Source organism: Athene noctua, chromosome 6 (genome assembly GCF_965140245.1).
Source record: "Athene noctua chromosome 6, bAthNoc1.hap1.1, whole genome shotgun sequence".
Lineage (NCBI taxonomy): Eukaryota > Metazoa > Chordata > Aves > Strigiformes > Strigidae > Athene > Athene noctua.
The window spans coordinates 48170286-48189373 of NC_134042.1; positions in this window are offsets into that span (position 1 = coordinate 48170286).

Consider the following 19088-nt stretch of genomic DNA (forward strand, 5'->3'; position numbering starts at 1 on the left):
ATTCATGGGGAAGCAGTGTCAGCACTGTGCAGGTAGATTCCACGTTAGGCAAATGGCATTTGAATCAACAAACATTTGAAAGCTTATAAACCATACAGAGAGTCAAGGTAAATAATGTGCTCATGTGTCCCTGAACACTCCATCAACAGGAAGGAGATGCTCCATCACTTAGAAAGAAGCTGCCCCCTGAAAATTGCCAGGACAGTTCTTGCTGAGCTTTACTGCTAATGACAACACATGGACGGAGTCTGGGAATGCCCGCAACAAACCAGTGACTCAAGGCAACCGTTGAGGAAATCACAAAGTATATTTAGATTTGATCTCTACCTGCTAACATGGTCCTTTAAAAGCCTTTTAACAAAGAAGCAGTTGCCATTTGAGGATGCCTGCCCCATGTGCAGCACTCAGAGGAGCTCTGATTCAGAATAAAAGAAGTGGCTAGAAGAGTGTGGGGGTATTTAGCTAATTATATGTTTGGTAAATTTGTGTTTTAAAACAATGCTGTTGTCTCCTCCCTTTGCAGAGTGCCAGTTCACTGGAGTTGTTTCCCATGGATTGGCAATTAGATGTAATTAGGTATTGTGATTTCCACATTTGTCTTCATGTCACAAAGTTTACTACCAAAAACGCTCATTTTGATGGTAGGCGTTTTCTAATTGCTTACAGCCTGCAGCAGTAATAGAAACCATTGGCAGCCGCAGCACCTGAGTTTACTGTTGGATCAAGGCATTACCCCCTGCTCAACTTTTCAGGAGGATTTTACAGCTCCAGAAGTCTCAGCCAGCACTTTGTCTGGGTCAGCTGCACTGAAGTTAAGGACAGGGGACTTAAACCTGCCTGCTGGCTGATATGTCAAATCAGCTAGTAGTTTGAGAGGTGTGTAGGAAGTTAGAGCCCAAATTTAATAGCTGCTAAAAATTTAGAGAGAAGGAATTGAGCTCTTTTTATTCTTTTTTTTTTCCTTCTCTTTTTTTTAAAAGAAAAATATGTTAGTATTAAAATGAGAATTTGGAACCTTTTGGAATTCAGTTCAATGACTGTTGTTACCTCAGTCCCATGTAAAGCATTTCTGTGCAGCTTGTAGAAGGGACCCATCTGCTGTGCATTTCCAAGGTGGATATGACAAGAAGCGACAGGATTAAGATGCAAAGGCAGTAGGAAAATCTCTGGAGAGTGAGAATTAGTGGTGAGGTGGTGAACTACACTGGTGGTAGTACACTTTCTTGTAAACTGGAGATTTTTAAGAACAGGTTAGGGAACTAGCTAGCAGGAGAGATTTTAGTTTTGTTGGGTACTGGAACTGGGAGATGGACTAAATAGCTTTCTAAAAGGCTTTTGAGCCTTATTCTTTGGTTTTATGAGTAGCACAGGTCTTCCTCAGCCCGCCACTGTAGGTATTGTTTCACTGTGGGTGTATTTGTCACATAAGTCATATGGGCACCAGTCCCCTCTCCTGGCTGGATCTCCTAAGCTCTTAAATGCATTCCCCTGAAGAGTGCATAGCAGAAGGGCATATTTGACAAGCACAATTGGAGATAAGCAGCCCTGAGGAGTTTTAGGACATTGAAGAAAGAAAATAATCTTCTGGTTTCTTCTTTGCACAAAAAAGATTTAAAATAACTCCATCCCCTCTGGACTGCAGAAAGAGACACTCTAAACCAGATAATCTCCAGCTCTTAGACAGAACATTGTTGATCTCAGAGATCTTGCTAAGGAGGTCAGTAGTGCGATCCTGTTTTGCTGATGCACACAGGTGTGCAGATCTGAGCTGTGGCCACACTACCAGGTAAACAGAGGTGGGAGCTGCTTTTTCTGCTTGGAGGCAGATCCAGGTTGTGCTCACCCCTTCTTGCAGATGGAGAGCACAGCACCTCCAGCCTGTGCATCTGTGCAGGCAGACCAGCTGGGCCCCAGCAGAGCTAAGCTTGACATGTCTAAGTCCATCAGCAGACATGGTAAGACCAGCTCTTTCTTAGCACACTGTGGTTGCTTTGTGCCTCACTGACTACTTGGCAACCTGGACAAGAGGAGTGCCTGGGTCACAAAATATAACTATTACTCTCATTCTTCACCATGCTGTGCAGACATATTACTAACAACTGGCTTATGCTCACCCCACACAGGTCATAGGGTGGAGCAGAAGTAGAGCTAAAGGCACCATCCGGTTGTCCCAGTGCTTTCCAGGCTTGTGTCTTTGCCTGGAGCAAGCACACTTATGGATGACACATGTGGTTGTGCACATTCCACCTGCAGAGACTGCAGCTCTTTGTCTAGTAAATGCTGCTGTGACAAAGCTGTTCCCTATCACTCCCTTTTATTCAAAATTTGCTACAACACTGGCTAGGCACTTTTCTCAAACTCCACAATCTTCAATTTAGGACTGACAATAGAGAGGAAGCACAAAACCAGTATATGTGTGCACAGGGATAACACCTATATATTCAAAGCCTGATGGTCCTGACGTCACAGAAGACTTTACTTGTTTCTTCAGTCAAGCTTCAGGAAAAAAAACCAAACCTAAAACTAGTTTATTTTTGTCTGGAACTGCAGGGCAGATGAGTTTTCCAGAAGGGATAGAAGGCTGCCATCGATTTTATTATTGAGTCAGTTTTAATGAGTCACAGTATTTTTGGAAGGCTTTTAAGATTACTGTAAAGTGCTTAGTTACAGTGGCTACAGGTGCCAAGGCAGGAAAGGAAATAACAAAGAAATGCACAGCAGCTGTATTGCTACGCTTCCCTTCAGAACTGGGATCAGCAGAACAACACACATGGAAAATGCAAAATAAAATAGGAATAGATGTAAGAGATGACTGAAGTCCGCACGGTCAGCTGCTACGCTAAAGCAAAACGCATTTTATTTAAGGGACCGTCCAGTGCTCCTTAGCTGCAAGTTGGAGAGGGCCACTGAGAGGCTGGATTGCCAGACGTTCAGTGAATCGCATGTTTGCCTTTCAAGCTGTCCTTTGGTTGTAAGTCATTTGCTCCCATAACTGCCAAGCTCTGCCACTGCCATCCTGTGTTGAATGAAACTGTGGAAACATCTCATTTAGCAGATGAGAGGAAGGGAAGGCAGAGAAAGGGGAAAAAAGGTGGTATGAAGAGAAAAAATTTTTGTCTTTGTCACTTGAACTGACCTGCCTTTTTTTTTTGTGCTTATACCACTCTGAAATAGATGGGGCAGAACTTTCAGAGAGCTCACAGATACGTTCTGTGTTACATGGCAAAAAAATATTCAATGTTTTCTTCTAAAAAGAATGTACTAAAAAGTACATTGTAAAGATCTGGGGATGGAAAACAAACAGCCTCAAAAATACAGGGCTAGAGAAAAAACTTCCAATTACCATATGATGTGCCAGCTAGATTTTCAGATATATCCCATGATGATTGGACTCCGAGTTAGGTAGATGCAGCAACCATGATTTCAGTGAGCCAGCTCTGAGCAGGATCCATTAAACATGCACACGCCTGCCTTTGCTTCGGCATAGCCAGTGACCGAATGCACAGCTGGATACTTGCATATGCAAATACCGGTTTGTACGTGCAGATAGCTGCACGCAGCCCAGAAATCAGTTCTGACTTTGGAGGCCCGTTCTCACTCTCCTCCTGCTGCCCCCACCCCCTTCAACAGACGGGGACGTGCAGAATATTTTCCAGGCTGCAGCAGCATCGCAAAGGGTCACCGCCGACTTCACAGCATCTTCCAGCATCCTCAGCGCCAGCATTGCTCGCCCTGGAGATGCCACATAGCAACCTGGGCACCAGCCACCCCGCCTTTGCACACAAACACGCACGCACGGGAGAGGCAGGGAGAGCGAAGGGAACTACTTATTGTCTGCAGCGGAGCGGAGTCACAGCGGATCCAGTCTTGTGTCTGCTCTTCATGCGTGACTGGCATGAGTCCCACCGCTAAGTCCTTGGCTGACGGCCAAGCGCAGAGTGGCAGGCACCTGTCCCTGCTGGGAGACCTGGCGACCCCGACTTGCCCTAACGGTTAGTTCTTTTCTAACATCACGTCTACTCGAATTTACCTCAGGATTTCCCCCCTCTGGGTGCCAGGGAGCTAGGCTGATGCCAACTGCTTCACCATGGATAAAGCAAGGAGCGTTCCCAAGCTGCACTCGGGCACCCTTGAAGCATTCAGCTGTACTCTCCTCGCTGGAACAGATGGGGCCCATCAAGGTGTTAGCGTCCTCCACCACATCAGCAAAATACCCCAGCACTGGGACAAAGTCAGGAGAGAAAAACAAACCTCAGTGGGGCTCCCTCTCAACTGTCCTTAAAATGCAGTTTGAGACGTGTGCTGAGGAGCAGGCCTGGCTCTGTGCTCCGACTTTGGGGGTGGCAATGGGCCTAACACCCCCCCACCAACCCCCCATCCTTCAGACAAGGACATCCATCGTCTCTGTACCCAGGGAATCACAACTTCCAGAGCCCTGGGCTGCATTTTGTTTCGCTTTCTTTGGGAAGCCCGTTCCAGCATTTCCCTGCCTGTTCTTTTACGCCTGCACACACACAGATGAAAACCCTTCACAAGTGGCTCTGCTGGAAAGGAGGACAAGGAATTTCATTTCACAGGAGAGAAAACAGACACCAGCCAGGAAGGGTTTTTTTTTGCAGGAAGTTTAGGTCAGAGATAGGACTAGTGCATAGATGTCCTTATTCTGCAGCCTGTTTCTTTATATAAAGCTCTACTTTCTTTAGCGTTACAAATGCAAGTGGAAATATTTCCAAAGTGTGGAGAATTTTTGAGTGATCTTCCATTATTTCAGCTTCATTTATATTCTCTTGTCCCAATATAGGCACATTTGACTTATCCTTCTGAAGAAAAAGAACAGAAGCTTTTGCTTTCTGACAAATGATCTGCATTGGAAATTGGCAAGTTCTGTGCACCTCATCCTCAATTTTAATGATACGAAGTTCATCAGATAGAAAGAATGACAAATGGGGTTGAAGAGACCTTATTGTGTATGGTTGGCCCTTGACAATCAAAATGGAGCTATATCATGCGCGACAGAAGCTGCCTGCTCTGTGATGAGGAAGAGACGGTGGCTGAAGGCAGAGCATCCCAGCCCTACTGCCTCATGCCAGGCACTCAGTGGCTCTGCAGATGCCTTTCTCCCCAAGCAGCCATGGTCCGTAGGTTTCTTCTCTCTTTCCTGTCTCCCCTGACCACAGATCTTCATTGCCTGAGCTCTCATCTGCAAGGGGGATACAGTTCCTACAGGCTGGAAGCTTTATCTCAGCAGGCTCCACAGCAAAAGAAATAACATGAGGAAAACTAAAGATCCAAATCCTCTCTCTCAGAAATCAATGCTCGTTTTGTATTTAGGTTCAAAGAGGTGCAGAAACCAGCATAACCAAGGCTGGAAAATAGAAAAGGCTGAGCAAAAAGTGCTTTGCTCCACAGATCAGGACTGAAGTCTGTAATATTCTCAGGCCTGCTCATCTGTAAAAACAGGCTAAAAACAGCCTAACAGCAGTGAGATGAAGGAAAAGCCATCATTTAGGGCAGTGGCAACTCGTTAACCCAAATGACCTGCATCTCTGGCAAGCGCTGACCCAAGGACTTGCGAATTTACCTCCGCTGCCCAATAAACTGTCACTGCCCAGCTTCTCTAATTAAAATAGTCCTGGATTTGCAGGACCTACCCAGAGAATAAACTGGAATTTATCAGATTAGCTAAGCCAGATCATACGTAGAGTATATAGGCTGGCCAACAGCCTACTTTGGACCAGATTAACCAGCTAAAATAATTGGGGATTTTTGCAAAGTCTGCCCCTAAAGACTAGCATTAAAGAAATGCCCCAAGGACTGAGCATATATTGCAGCCCATTTCTTTTTACCCTGTTCAGTTCTTAGCTTGATGCTATTTAGCAATTGCTGGAAATCAGCTTTTTTGTCTTTCACTAACCAGCGAATAAAATTCTCTCTGCAGCTCCTTCAGGTGAGTCAGTGTCAGTGGGAACCGGTGGATCTCTGAAACAGTGGGGAGGCTGTCTTTAATGTATTCCTCTATCAAAACTCTGTTCCCTTGTTCCTATGCTCTGGTCCCCCTGCACTGTCAACCTCATGTAATGAGGAATTATTAGTGGGGAGTTTGTGGACTGATGTCTGAGTGAGAGCAGAGCTGCATCTTGTCCTGATCAAGTCAGATGTCCTTGCTAGAAAGGATGACGAGGTAAAAACTCTTGCAGCCTGAAAAGGATGGAAGCCAGGTGGCTGCAGAATGCCCTGGGGGCTACATATGAAACAGGGTCCTTCTTCTGGTCTCCTCAAGGGAAATGTGGTGCAGTGGTGCATCCCTCCACCTGCTCTCACCCACTTATATGTCTGGGAGCCGGCAGAGACATTCTGGCAGATGTTTCTTTTGAGCAATATGGGCTTCATCACGCTCAGGCAAAACAGGTTTTGCTACCAGAGCCAAAGGACTGCAGCCACGGGGAGGAGCAGAAGGAGGAGCAGAGCCAGGAGACACCTGAGAGCTGGATTTTCAGCTCCTGTTCTCTGTTCTCACCCTCCCTCGGCAGCCCTTGCCCAAGCCAAACAGACAGCAGAGCCATGGACATCTTGTTCCCCTCTGTGGGTGCAACCACCCACTTGGCTTGTGCCTGGAGCAGGCCTTGGGCATTCTCAGTGCTGCTTTGAACCTATATACAGCCACTTCAGAGGGGAATCAAGCCCAAAGTCTTTGGGTCATTTCTAAGAGGCTCTGCTTTTCAGCGATGCTGGTTTCAGCCTTTTCTTTTCCTTTTCCTTCAAGACCTACTGTTTTTTTACTACACAGAAGCCAGATTTAAAAAAAATGTGTAAAACATCCTTAGAACAGGAATGTTGTATTCTGCTGACCTCAGCTGTGAGATGCACCAGCCCTTAACCTCCATTCTACTTACCAAAGATCTGTCCGAACACAACCAACAGGGGAACAGAAAACAGGTGACAAGTGGGGAAATAAGATGCTGCTGTCTTGAGCTAGTGCTGGTCTGGACTCCCTGTCTCTGAACAGTGAGGCAATAGAAAGAGGGCTAAATCATTAAAGGACACAAAAAGACTTTCTGCCCCTAATTTGGCTTTGTCAAGGACACCAGGAGGTTTCTGTTTTGTTATAAAGTGAAAAGAGGAAAAAACCCAACAGTCAGGCTTTTCATACTTGTTTCATTCTTCCAGACTAGTTCGATCAGTGGCTCGTATCATCATGTCTCTGCCTGTCCTGTAACTCACTCCTTCACTCACCACTCTGGACTGTACTGGTTTGAGCTCCACAGAAAAACAGGAAAAACCCTATGCCTCTCTCACCAGCTGAAAGCAAATTTCCTTTCTCGCGAGCACACATCCATCCGAGCTCAAAGCAGCAGGCTTATTTCAGCCATGGCATTTGCAAAAGCCAGCCCTGCATGCACAAGCTAACTCCTCTGCTGCACCCGTAAGAGCCACCCACAACAATTTTGCACTTCCAGGCTAAACTAAGGGAATCTGTTGCTTGCTGCTGGTTAGAGGATATGACCCCAGGATTACCACGAGGCAAGCAAACCAAATGCTAACTGGCCTGCAAATGAATCTTTACATACCTCAAACCAGGGTGTGCATCTGCTTTTTGGGCAGAGGGACAGCTGCCACAGCAGGAGAGAACAGCTCAGACCCAGCATTCGGTCTTGGCTGCAGCAACCTGGCTCCTGAATTTCCACATGTGAAATTTCTACTGATGTAAATGAGGGAGCCTCATATGCCGCACAACTGCAAAACACAATACAAATCTGAGCAGCAAGGGGTTTCTCCTGGGTGCTCAGAGAGCCCACCCAGCTCCTGCTATACCTCAGAGGGCTTGCTACAGGATCCAAGGCTGAACCCTGAAGTTTTCACCAAAGTTTGCATTTTGCCCTCTTTTCTAGAAGCACATCCAGAAGCTGACCTAAGACACCCGCATGGGGGATATTATATAACAATGGAGATTGTGTGTGTAGTTTATGTAAAAACATTTAATCTCACAGCTGCTTCCCTCCCCTACAACCCTCAGCAAAATTTTCCTTCCATCTCCGATTTAAATACCTGGTATTTGATCATTTCACAGGGTTGGCAAAACAAGCACAATGGAGGCAATGTTTGCTCAGATCTATTTTTGTGTGTATGTGTGCGTGTGAATTTTTGGCAGAATCAGTGTTTGCAAGAAGCAGATAAAACTTTTCTGTTCAAGAACCACTGACAGCCAGGAATTGCTGCCTGCCAGCAAATCTCTACTTACCAAGGGAGATCATGTCATTGTTAGCCAGGTAGAGGGGCTGGAGACAGAAATCTAGAGAGCTTCCTTGTTAGTCTGTAAATGAAATAGTTGTTTAGCAATTACTCTAAGACAGTAAATCTCTGTGTGTGAACCTACTTCAAGATAAAATCCAAACTTGGTTTGCCCTGCTTATACAGCACAGATGCATATGCATCCTGGAAGCTACATAACCCAGTAATATTTTATTCACATCACACTCCAAGGAGCTCACTGACTGGAATTCAATAGAAACTGTTCTCTGTGTGAAAGTAATTTCAGAAAGTAATCTAGTTTATGGAAATGAAAGGCATCAAAACACAAAAAACACTGTTTCTGTACAAGTGCTTTGCTTCAAATATTTGACATGGAAATTTATATAATCCCTCTGGGGCACATGGGTTTCACGAGTGTTAACATCTTTTGAAATGAATTTCACAAATGTTTATTTGGAATACCAGGCATACAAATAATTTAGAATATCAAGGCATCTTGTTGAATCAGTCTTAATGATACAGATCTCAGATGACTGCGAAGGTTAAAAGGTATGAATTTTAATTGGGTGTATGGAAGATGTCATTTTCAATCATTGCACTGCATTGCCAAAGCTATCACTTTCCAATTCTAAGCTTCCTGCTACCTCCTCCTCGACTCCCTCTGTTACTTAAAGACCAAAATGAAACACTTTTCACATTTTATTTGTCTGCCGGGCATATATTAAATACCAAGTTTTCCTGCCTATCTTGGTTTATACAGGACCCCATCACCGCTGTATTGCAACACTTCTCAAGCAATAAAGAGGTTGACTTTTTCCAGACAGATAGTGGTATATTGTCAATCCAGTTTTATAAAAAGTTAAATGATTAAAGGCAAACAGTGTCGAGGCCATCTACAGCACAAATGCTTGCTAAGACTCTGGTCAAAGTCAGATTTTACGGCTGCCTTCTCTCCTCTCCGCTCCCATGGTGGGCCCTATACAATACAGTATAAACCAAAGTTAAATTCTTTCACCATTTAAAAATCTATCTTTTAATTAGTAGATCCATATTTACTTCTGGCTTTGGATAATGTGATGGCTAAGCATGAAAAGAAAAAGTAAGTGGGTACATGTTAGGAGATCTTTGTCCATCCTGTGTGGCAAAGGAACAAGGTTCCTGTGGGAAAAGATATCCCGTGATTGGGTAATTAAAAATTATCATAAGCCATAGGCAGTAAGGAAGGCAAATTAAGCCTGCTAAGGCAGCATGAGTTCTGAAAACTCCTCAGCTACTGAGTGCTCAGTGTTGCAACTTTAACACTCATTTTAAGTTTGTTCATCACCTTGATTTGTAATCAGACAGATTTTATCCGAGATGCTGTTTTTTTCCTGTATATTGCCAAAAGAAAAAGAAACTTGGGAGGGAAAACTAAGATTAGTTTGTTCGTATGGAACAAAGTGGTTGGGCCCTTTGGTGGCTCACTCACTGGCTAACCTTAGATGTGCTCAGTCAGTGCGAGGGCATGTTCTGGGGGAAAAAAAGTCCCTTTCCCATTCAACAGCCTTGGACCACAGCAGGCACTGTGCAGACCACGTCTTCAGAGAAATGAAGCAGCCAAATTTCAACAAACCTCTAAAGAGCATGCACACTCCTGATAACTTGGCCAAACATGGGTGGATTTCAAGAAGGGCGTGAAAAGCACTTTGTTCCCAGGCAGCATACGGCCAATTTCCTTTCTACTCCCAAGTGTGATGATAAAAGCTCAGCAAATGGCTCTGAGATTTTCTTCTTTTTCCAAGCAAATTTTATTCCAAGAAATAGTCATTGTTTTCTTTGAAACATCCATTGTCAGCAGCAGGAGGAAAATGAGTGTAACAACCATCCAACCCACACAAGACTAAACCACTGGCAGAAAAAAAAAAAAATTGGTCCTCTAGTAGGACACATCAAAGATGCCCTGCTATAGACTGAACTGTCAGGTCTTCCTACACCCAGAATGATTCTGATTTCAAACCCATTTTTATTTGCCAGGATTTTTGGCCTTAATTTAATAGCGACCATTCTTGGTCAGACAACTGACAGTCAGATCAACAATTTTGACCAATATTTAGAACAAGAAGAGAATAAATGTGTGATTGTGCTTTTTGAGGATAAAACCAGCAGCTAGCAGTCTGTGCCTTTGGGATTTATGGGCATGCTGGACAAAAAACCTCTAGGATTGAAGGGAACAGACCCCCTGTGAGGCACAAATGTGTCTAGAGCATCCCTGGGAGATGCTGCACAAAACCTCTGATCAAAGGCGAATCTGTGAGCCTTTGAGGATGGCTCAGGGTTTCAACACCTTCACAAGCAGAAAGTATTTCCCAATATCATCTTTAAGAAACCCCCATTTTAGAAGATGCAAGTTGGCCACAAAACTCCTTTTTCATTTTTGCCCTCAGTTTCCCAGCCGCTCCCTTCTCCACCCCGGCGGGTAGCTGGGCCCTGATGCTGCAGCCTGGTGGTGCATGTCTTCTCTCCATGGTGTGTGAGCACACACTCCCCACTGCCAGCTCCGAAACTCCCCCCTCATTAAGGCAGGCCAAGAGGAACACAAAGCCCTCTGTTTTGCTTGAGCCTCTCCTGTGAATAGGCGGAACAAATGATAAGCACAGAAAGCAAGAAGAAAAATTGTCCAAACGGGGCATCAGTTTCCCTTAGGGAAAGGCTTTCCAAGCCCTTCCCTTCCCCTCTGCCCTGCTCGGATGGGAGCGAGCCTTCTGCTGAGCAACCTGGATATCAGCTTCTGTCTCTCCACTCTCCATTCAACTTTCTTTCCCCCTTCCATTACACATATGTGCTCCCTTGCAGCCTGGCAACATGTGCAGGCTCTGTCAGGCCATGAGCAATGACAAGGTGGTCAGGCTGGCTTCCAGAACTCCTCTGTTAGCAGAGCAGTGACAGAAGTGTTCCTTGGAAGGAAAGCACCGGCAGGAGCTCCTCAGATTCTTTTCTGAGAAATGCTTGTTGGGTGTGATGTCTTTCCTGTGCTACAAACCACAGTTTCAAAACAGCAGAGCAGGGAAGAAAAGAAGGGCAGTATCTGCCACAGAGCTGCTGGCTATGCTGGAGAACAAGCTCCAGTTGCAGGCTGGAGGGAGTAAAAGACTTTCTTTGCTGGAAAAGAGGCAGCAAAATGGATCACCTGCAATGAAATGACTTTGCTGTCCTCACTTAGGGAAGTGAATCTGCTGGTGCTGGTTTTCCCTGATGGCTGGCTCCATTTGCCATCAGTAACACGTGGAAGATTGGTCCTAAGGACACTCTTTGCTTTGGGGTGCAGAGGGGTCCCTGGCACAGAGCAAGGCTGATGCTGGATGCAAGGCGGGGCAGAGGCTGTTTCCTCCTGCAGTGGCTGCAAACAATGTGTCCCTTGGCTGAGCTGTGTGCTTGGGGTGTGGAGCATCCTTTTTGTTCCCAAGAGCATCATTATTTGTTAATATGCAAGGGAAAAAATACCTTTGTACGGGTTCTTGGAGAGGGCTTCACCATTTCAGAGATGAGTTCAACCTCGAGTTTTCATTGCACACGGATAGCGGCGCCATTTCAAAGGTCAGTTCCACTATGTTCAAGTCTTCAGTGCGCTGCAACTGCATCTACTTGAGCATCTACTGGTTTTACAGGTATGCTGAGAACTGCTCAAACCAAACCCATGGGTACAGAGGAGTTCCTCCTGAATCCTCCTCTTTGACAAAGCTACTAACAACCAAGCAGCATCTGGAAACTGAATGCTTACACAGTGCTCACTGGGCCAGGTAGTAGTAGTATAATGTGTGATTTAGGTGCCCAGCATTGAATGATGCATTATTTCTTCTACTGATGGCTGTGTGCACAGCACACTGATTTTACAGATATCTAAAGAATGGGGAAATCAGTTCAGAAAGAAATCTTTCAGACTCAGGGTATGTACAGGTCTGTATATAGTACACTGTAAGGATATAAGCCTCTGGGAACACTCAGAGTCTTTTGGAAGCAAAAGATCTGCAAGATCCCACAGATGAGTGGCTTAGGAAGAGCTGAGAAGCTGACAGGCACAGGAAAAAAGAACTAGTATCTTCCCACAAGCCTGCAGCAGAAAACAAGCATCAGGCAGGGGGGCAAACTTTTGAGTTATCAAATCCAAAATCCTGTTTGCAGTCATGTCATACGGTCCTTTACTCAAACCAAATGCCAAGATGCCAGTTTATATTACAGAAAGTAGAATAGGCAGCCATTGGACTGGCTACTTCAAAGACAAAAATTGAAATGCTGAAAGTCCTAAAAATGGCCTTTTGCAATGTATGTGATGTTACAGTAGAGACCACAGTTCAAGGAAGGGGCTCAAATGAATGGTTGCCAGTTTTGTGTCTGTGGAGGACAGGAAAGCAGTGCAGACCACCAAGAGGTCAAGACAGAACATGTGATTATACTAAACCCACAGCCTTTCATCTCACAAGGAGAGTATGACAACACTTCAGGGCATGCACTTCAACCAGGGCACAGACACTTCATCCGTGTTTGCCAGAATATGCCAAAAGCCTGAAAAATGGTGCAAATTGCCATGGTCATCAAAACATGACAGCAGCTCCAGGACTTTTTTGGAAGCACCAAACAGGAAAGTAAAACATCCTAAAACCCATTTGAAGACAAGAAGAGCCCCCTTTAATCACCAAGTCCTTCCTGTCATATTCCCCGGCAACCAAGTCATACAATCCCATTTCACAGGCTGAACAAGCATCAGCTTCAAATGAGCTGGAGCGTTTGCCCCAAGGCCATTCCCAAATCTCCCTTGTCTGAGAGTCTCAAACTCTCTTCTGATACCCAGCCTGAATATATTCTTCATCAGTTCACGTCTCTCTGTATTTGCAGCAGCACAGGCCATTAAAGCTCACCCTCTCACAATCAGTCTACACACAACCAGCAGCCACATCCCCTTCAGCACGCATCAAGTCAGGATAAATCATCCTGGCTCTGCCCATTGCCTCTCTTCATTCCTGCCCTAAGTTCAAAACAAACCCCTGTTTCTGTTCCCATCTGATGTCCCCGGTCTCAAACTCAGACAGTGCACCAAAGCAGCTCATGCAAAGATCTTTATCAAAAAGCAGAGCGCGCTGCAAAAAGGAAATGAAGTTGGGTTGGACAGATATCCGCAAAGCCTCCAGGTGTTGGGACGGTTATACCAGCCAAATGCAACCTTGAAGATGTTCATCCTTTGCGGAATGTTTCTGCTTCACACAGCGCTGATAATTTTGGGAAACTCTCTTAAGTTGATCCAAGTGATTGCTGTTCTCATTGAAAATGTTTTGGAAATGAGTTTCACGAGCAGTCTGGATCTGGGTTGCTCATGTGGTAATTGGGGCACATAATTTTTTTTTTCCACTTGGTACAAAGTCCCAAATAAGCCAGCTGTGCAGGTCAGCAGGAATTTGTGTTTTGGTTTGAGTTTTTTTTTCTCCTCTTTTGTTGTTGTATTGGAGGCACTGGTTAAAAATAACTACGTAAACCCACTTTGGGAAGTGAATGTCCCTCACGCAGCACTTCCGGGCAAGCCTTAAGCATGCTCTATCCAAAAGTGCTCCCCAAGGCTGCGTGCACTTTGGGGTCAGACTGCTGGCACCGTTGCGCATAGGCTGGCACAGCAGTGCTCTGCAACCCCTCGGTGTCTTAGGAGCAAGGCACCCCTGGCACTAGGGGACTCGAGCTGGGGACCTGCCATCAGGACCCATGTCTCTCCCCTCAACAATCCCATTCCTCACTGTCCTTTGACTACAGCAGCCACGGGATAATTGGTATCCTTAGGTAGATGCTAACTCTGGTGAACACCCTGAGCACCCCAGATGAGTTCTCAACGTTGAAGAGGAATTTGGGATAAAGTGTAGAAGTCAAGATGGGCTTTCCAAGACCTAAAAGACTACCCTAAGCACCTTCCACCTCTGTGACAGATGTGCCAACCTTCAATTAGCCAAACTACCCAGCAGGAGGGGACTTGTCCTCAGGGCTTCATCCTGTGGACAATTCACACAGGACGAAAACAGGACCCGTAGGAATACAGGGCTTCAAATTAAGAGGGTGATCAAGAATCACCAAATTCCTTCCTAGCCGCTGACTTTATTCCACTGCTGCCTGAAGTACCTTTTGGTGGAATTCCAAACCCATTTCAGTATGTGTGTCAGTTTGATCACACTCATTGGAATCAGTATTTATTTGAATTTGAACAAAGATTGTTGTGAATGATGGTAAGGAAATATCACGTCTACAGGTTGTCATCTTGCTCACAGAAAAATAAGTTTAAAAAAATCTGCAATCAGGATCAAGTGGATTGCTTATGAAATAATTTTTGTTCCAAAGTGCAATCATCTATATTGGATATGACGTTTATTTGTTAGAAAGAAAATAAAAATGGAGTTCTGGAGCTCTCATGTCTATAAAAAGACTACTCTTCCTGGCATTTATAAATATTAATATGGAACACTAGTGAAGAACAATACATAACAATAATGAGAATCACCAAATCCCATCATTTTTGACATTGTCATATCAACAGCTTAAGGATTAGCAGGTGAACTTTAAACATATTGCTTCCAAATAATAATAATAATAACAGTAATGATAATAACATCAGAATGAAAAAACCCCACAACCCTTACTGCATTATATATTCTTGATGGCTTTCTTCTTCTAATAGCGTTTGCAGGATCATTGCTTTGAGCGTTTGGATGACATGCTTAAAAAATTAACCTGAAGAAGGGGGAGGTCTTCTTATCTCTTTCCATTCTTGCAAAGCTTTGCTTAGCCTCATCTTTGTTTCCCACTAACCCCTGACATTGACAGAGTCAAAGGCCTATCAACTAATACCCTAATTTCAGGAGGATTTTATATATACATATATCTATGCACGTCTGCAAATGTTTTGTGCACGTGTGTACGTATATGCATAAAATGAAGCAGTGCTTTAAAAGATAAAGTTGCACCAGGTGTCAATTTTCACACCTCTCACTGAATCCTCATGGTAAAAAGTGATGCCACAATTTCATTGAAAATCCAAGCTATTGAGATCTAATCGCTGCTTAAGCTGTGGCTTTATTCAAATCTGGATCACCAATAGGGCTCAGGATGTAAATGAAGTGCAAAAAGAAATAAAGCAAAGGAAAAAAAATATATTCTGTGATAGCCCTTTCCTTCAGCCATTTGATTCCCAAGTCCTTATCAGTCAATTAATGCATACTAAAACTTTAATGGCAGCCTCAGTTTAACAGACCTAATAGCTACACCAAGTCCCAAGCATTAGCCAAACAAAACACACTTTCAGCAGCCTTAATATGAGACTGAAAAAAGGTCAAAATAGACAGGCTTTACAGAATAAATCCTGAAGATCCATTCTAATTTCCACTCAAGGATCTTTTAAGCAGTTCTTGGATGCTCTTTATGGTACTTTGATCCAAGCATAGTTTCATTAAAACTTTGTGGCTTGGTATTTTTAAACCTGATAGCTTCACTAAACTAGTTCTCAAAATGTTAGCTAAGCCGCTATGCATAAAACTACTTTACTGTCATGGTGTCTTCTAATATCACCTAAGTACAGGCTGTTGCAATTTTGAAAATGAACCTTTTCTACATTCACTAGATCTCAGCTTGGGAATTTTTGCTTTCGCACTTGAAGGCTGTCTCACAGTATAAAGGGAAGGTGCTGCCTTTCCCCCTTCCTCTCCCCCTCCTTGAAACCTAAAACTAAAATTAGCTGCTGTACCTTATTTGTTCTGGAAGCAAGTTACACAGTACTTTTATCCACTGTGGTTTCCAATTGCAGGATTAACACTGGATGCTAAAAAAACACCCTAGAAAAATAACAAAACATTAAATGGTGGTTTAAAATCCAGTTTAATGATGGCAGGATAAATTCCCTAAAGACCCAGGAAAACAAATGTTACTTCCCACCTTCATAATGTGGCATGTTAATAAATCTGATTTAACTGCCACAGATAAAAAAACCCTGTGTCTCCAGAGATCGTCCTTTGCTCCCCTGAAAATGAGGATGGCTGAAAGGTTAGGCGACAATTTTCTTCCTTTCGCCTGGTGTTCACAAAAGCCTTGATTTCTTTCAGCTTTTGTAGTGAGTTTGCATTACAGTAGGTAAGAGAATTACAGAAAGATGGCTTCAGAAGAGGCTGGGCTGAGTTTTCAAGAGAAAATATAAACAAAGGATTATTTTAAAAAATAATAATAAAACCGAGGAGATGGGATTCTCACGGGCACTCTGTCCAGACCTGCTCCAATCTGAGCCAAGGGCCAATCTCCCGCTAACTTTCACAGGAGCAATTTGGCCAGTGCTGGTAAAAAACCAGCAAAACTTGCAAGAGAGCCCAAAAAACTTCTCTGGGATGGATGTAGGGTAGGAGACTACTCCCATGCATGGTAGATGTTTAAGGCCAAGGTGGACATTTAAGGCCAAAACAGGAGCTTATTTGTATAATCATACATGGAAATGCAACACCCATTATCTGCATAGTCACATGGACACAAAACATCATGCTGAAATGGGCCTGATGCTGGTTTTAACCGCAACCCAATGGCTCTCTAGGACTGTCCCATCCAGGGTCTGAGCCCAGAATCCCATCCTCCAACCTCACCTCTGGCCCCAACATCACCAACAAAGGAGGCAGAAGTGAGCATGAAGCCCTTTTGCATCCAAAAACTCATGGGATATTCATGGGTTTGGTGAAAAAAAATGTCCCGTTGATCACTTCTTGGTAAGAGTTGCTTTTGACTGTGTTATGGGAAAGGCCACTAAATGTTTGCTCTTTAATTCCCTCAGATGCTCTCTTAAAAAACTCTGTGAATTACTGATTTTGTGAGCAGCTGCTGCCTGGTGGGGTGGAATGAGACTGTCCCACTTCTCCCTGGGTCCCAATCACCTGGTAGAAATGGTTTGGTTGTTTTCACTGCTTCACACACCTCCGACGGGTCAGCAGAAAATCCTGTCAACTGAATGTCTGACAAAAGCATCCTGATGTCAGGTATAAAGAATGCCACCTACAGCTTAATGTCTGCAAAAAACCCCTCCGACTTCGGGCAAACAATGAGCGTTTTTGTCTTCTTAATGCCCAGTATGCAATCGAGTGGAAATGCTACTTCCATCCTTAATCTACAAATGAAATTAAAGTTGTTGAAAGACATATGATAAACCAGGATCCTTTGTTTCTTATAGAAGAGGGGAAAAAATTGAAACCACTAAATATTTTAGCAGATTTACTAAATTTCCAATTAAATCTGGAATTATGGCAGAGCCTGTATCTCCCTCTCACTCCATCACACACAATTTCTATTTGAATAAAGTAGGTTAGACGCGACGCTCCCTCTACCCACCCACCAAAGCAGGAATATTAATGAAGCAGATCCGTTGCTGGCGCGCTGGGCCAGCGGGGATGCTCGGGCATCCCTGGGCCCGAGCATGTGGGAAGGGCTGGTTTATAGGGGAACAGCCTCGGCTATCCAGAGGGAGCGGGATATGCTAGGCAAGAGCACCCTCTGCCCGCTGGCAGGAGGGTCTGGCTCTATTAACATGCCCCCCATCCCTCCCCCTTCTTCCACTTGCCGAGGAAAGGTCACGGGAAGCAGCTTACACAAGCCAGATGAGGTGGAGACCAAATCAGGACCAAGATTATATGTCAGGGACTTAAAGGTAGGAGTGGAAGAAGAGCATGCAGTGCTGGTGCATGCTTTCTGCCCGTTTCCAGCCCTCCTCTCATCCCGCAGAGCACTGGTGATGTCAAACTAAGGATAATGAGAATCCCCTCGCCCCAGGGTGTCCAGTGCATGTGGCCAAGTTGGCTTGGACTTGGCCAAAAAGGTTTGAGAGACATGGATATGCTTACTGCTCTTCCAGTCTGGTCCAGTCCCTCTGAAATCGCAGGGAAAAGGGATGTGGTGGTTGGCCCTTGCGGGGGATACAACTTCACTGTCCATCTGCTGGGGGGAAGGGTGGGGATTTCTCCCCTGTTCCAAGTCAAATGACAAGGGACAGGCAGACCTGCAGGCAATCACTGAACCTGAAGTCTAGACCAGAAAAAGGTAACACTGGGTGTAAGAACAGGGTCAGGTCTGTACTGAATCAGGTCTTGGGTCCAGCTAATGTGTTGTCCCACCTCCAAGACCAGCCACACTTTAGAAAAAACGTGAGAGAAGAAGCACAGAGCAATCTTTCCCAGCCATACCCCTAATTTTCCACCAATTAGTGCTTTAGGGATGCCTTGAACCAGGCTTTTGCATGTAAGACCATCACCTCTATGTTTTCTATGTTTTGGCTCCATGTAATTTCTGATCTCTGTGGGGATGTCACCACCGAAGAGGCCAGGGAGACTCTCATTATGAGCCTGCTGAGCTCCAGAGGAGACCAGAGGAGCATTTATGCGCCCACTCCTGAGTTTCTCCTCTGTTTCTTGGCCACCAGGATGAGTTAAGGACACGCCACTCGCTTCTCCCAGGTATTCTGAGCTGGGTTGTGCAGCTGCCTGCTCAGCAAACACCTTCACCATACTCCTGGGCAGCACACTAAGCCCTCCCCAGAGGGACCAGGAGGCAGTCGTGTGGGACAGAAGAGACTCACAGAAATTGTCTTTGCCTCATGACTGACCACAGATCGCCCACTTTTCTCAGGCATTAGCTAAGACTTTCCCTCCCTGGACTCTGTGCATCGCTCCCTCCTGCTCAGTCTCTGCCCTGGCTGCTTTGTTGCAGAGCTCAGGGCAGGCACCCTCCTCTTTCTTCTAGTCCTGGGTATCATCTTGCACAGGAGAAGGTAGTTTCTTGGTGCCACTAAAACAAAATAACAGAGAGGAAGG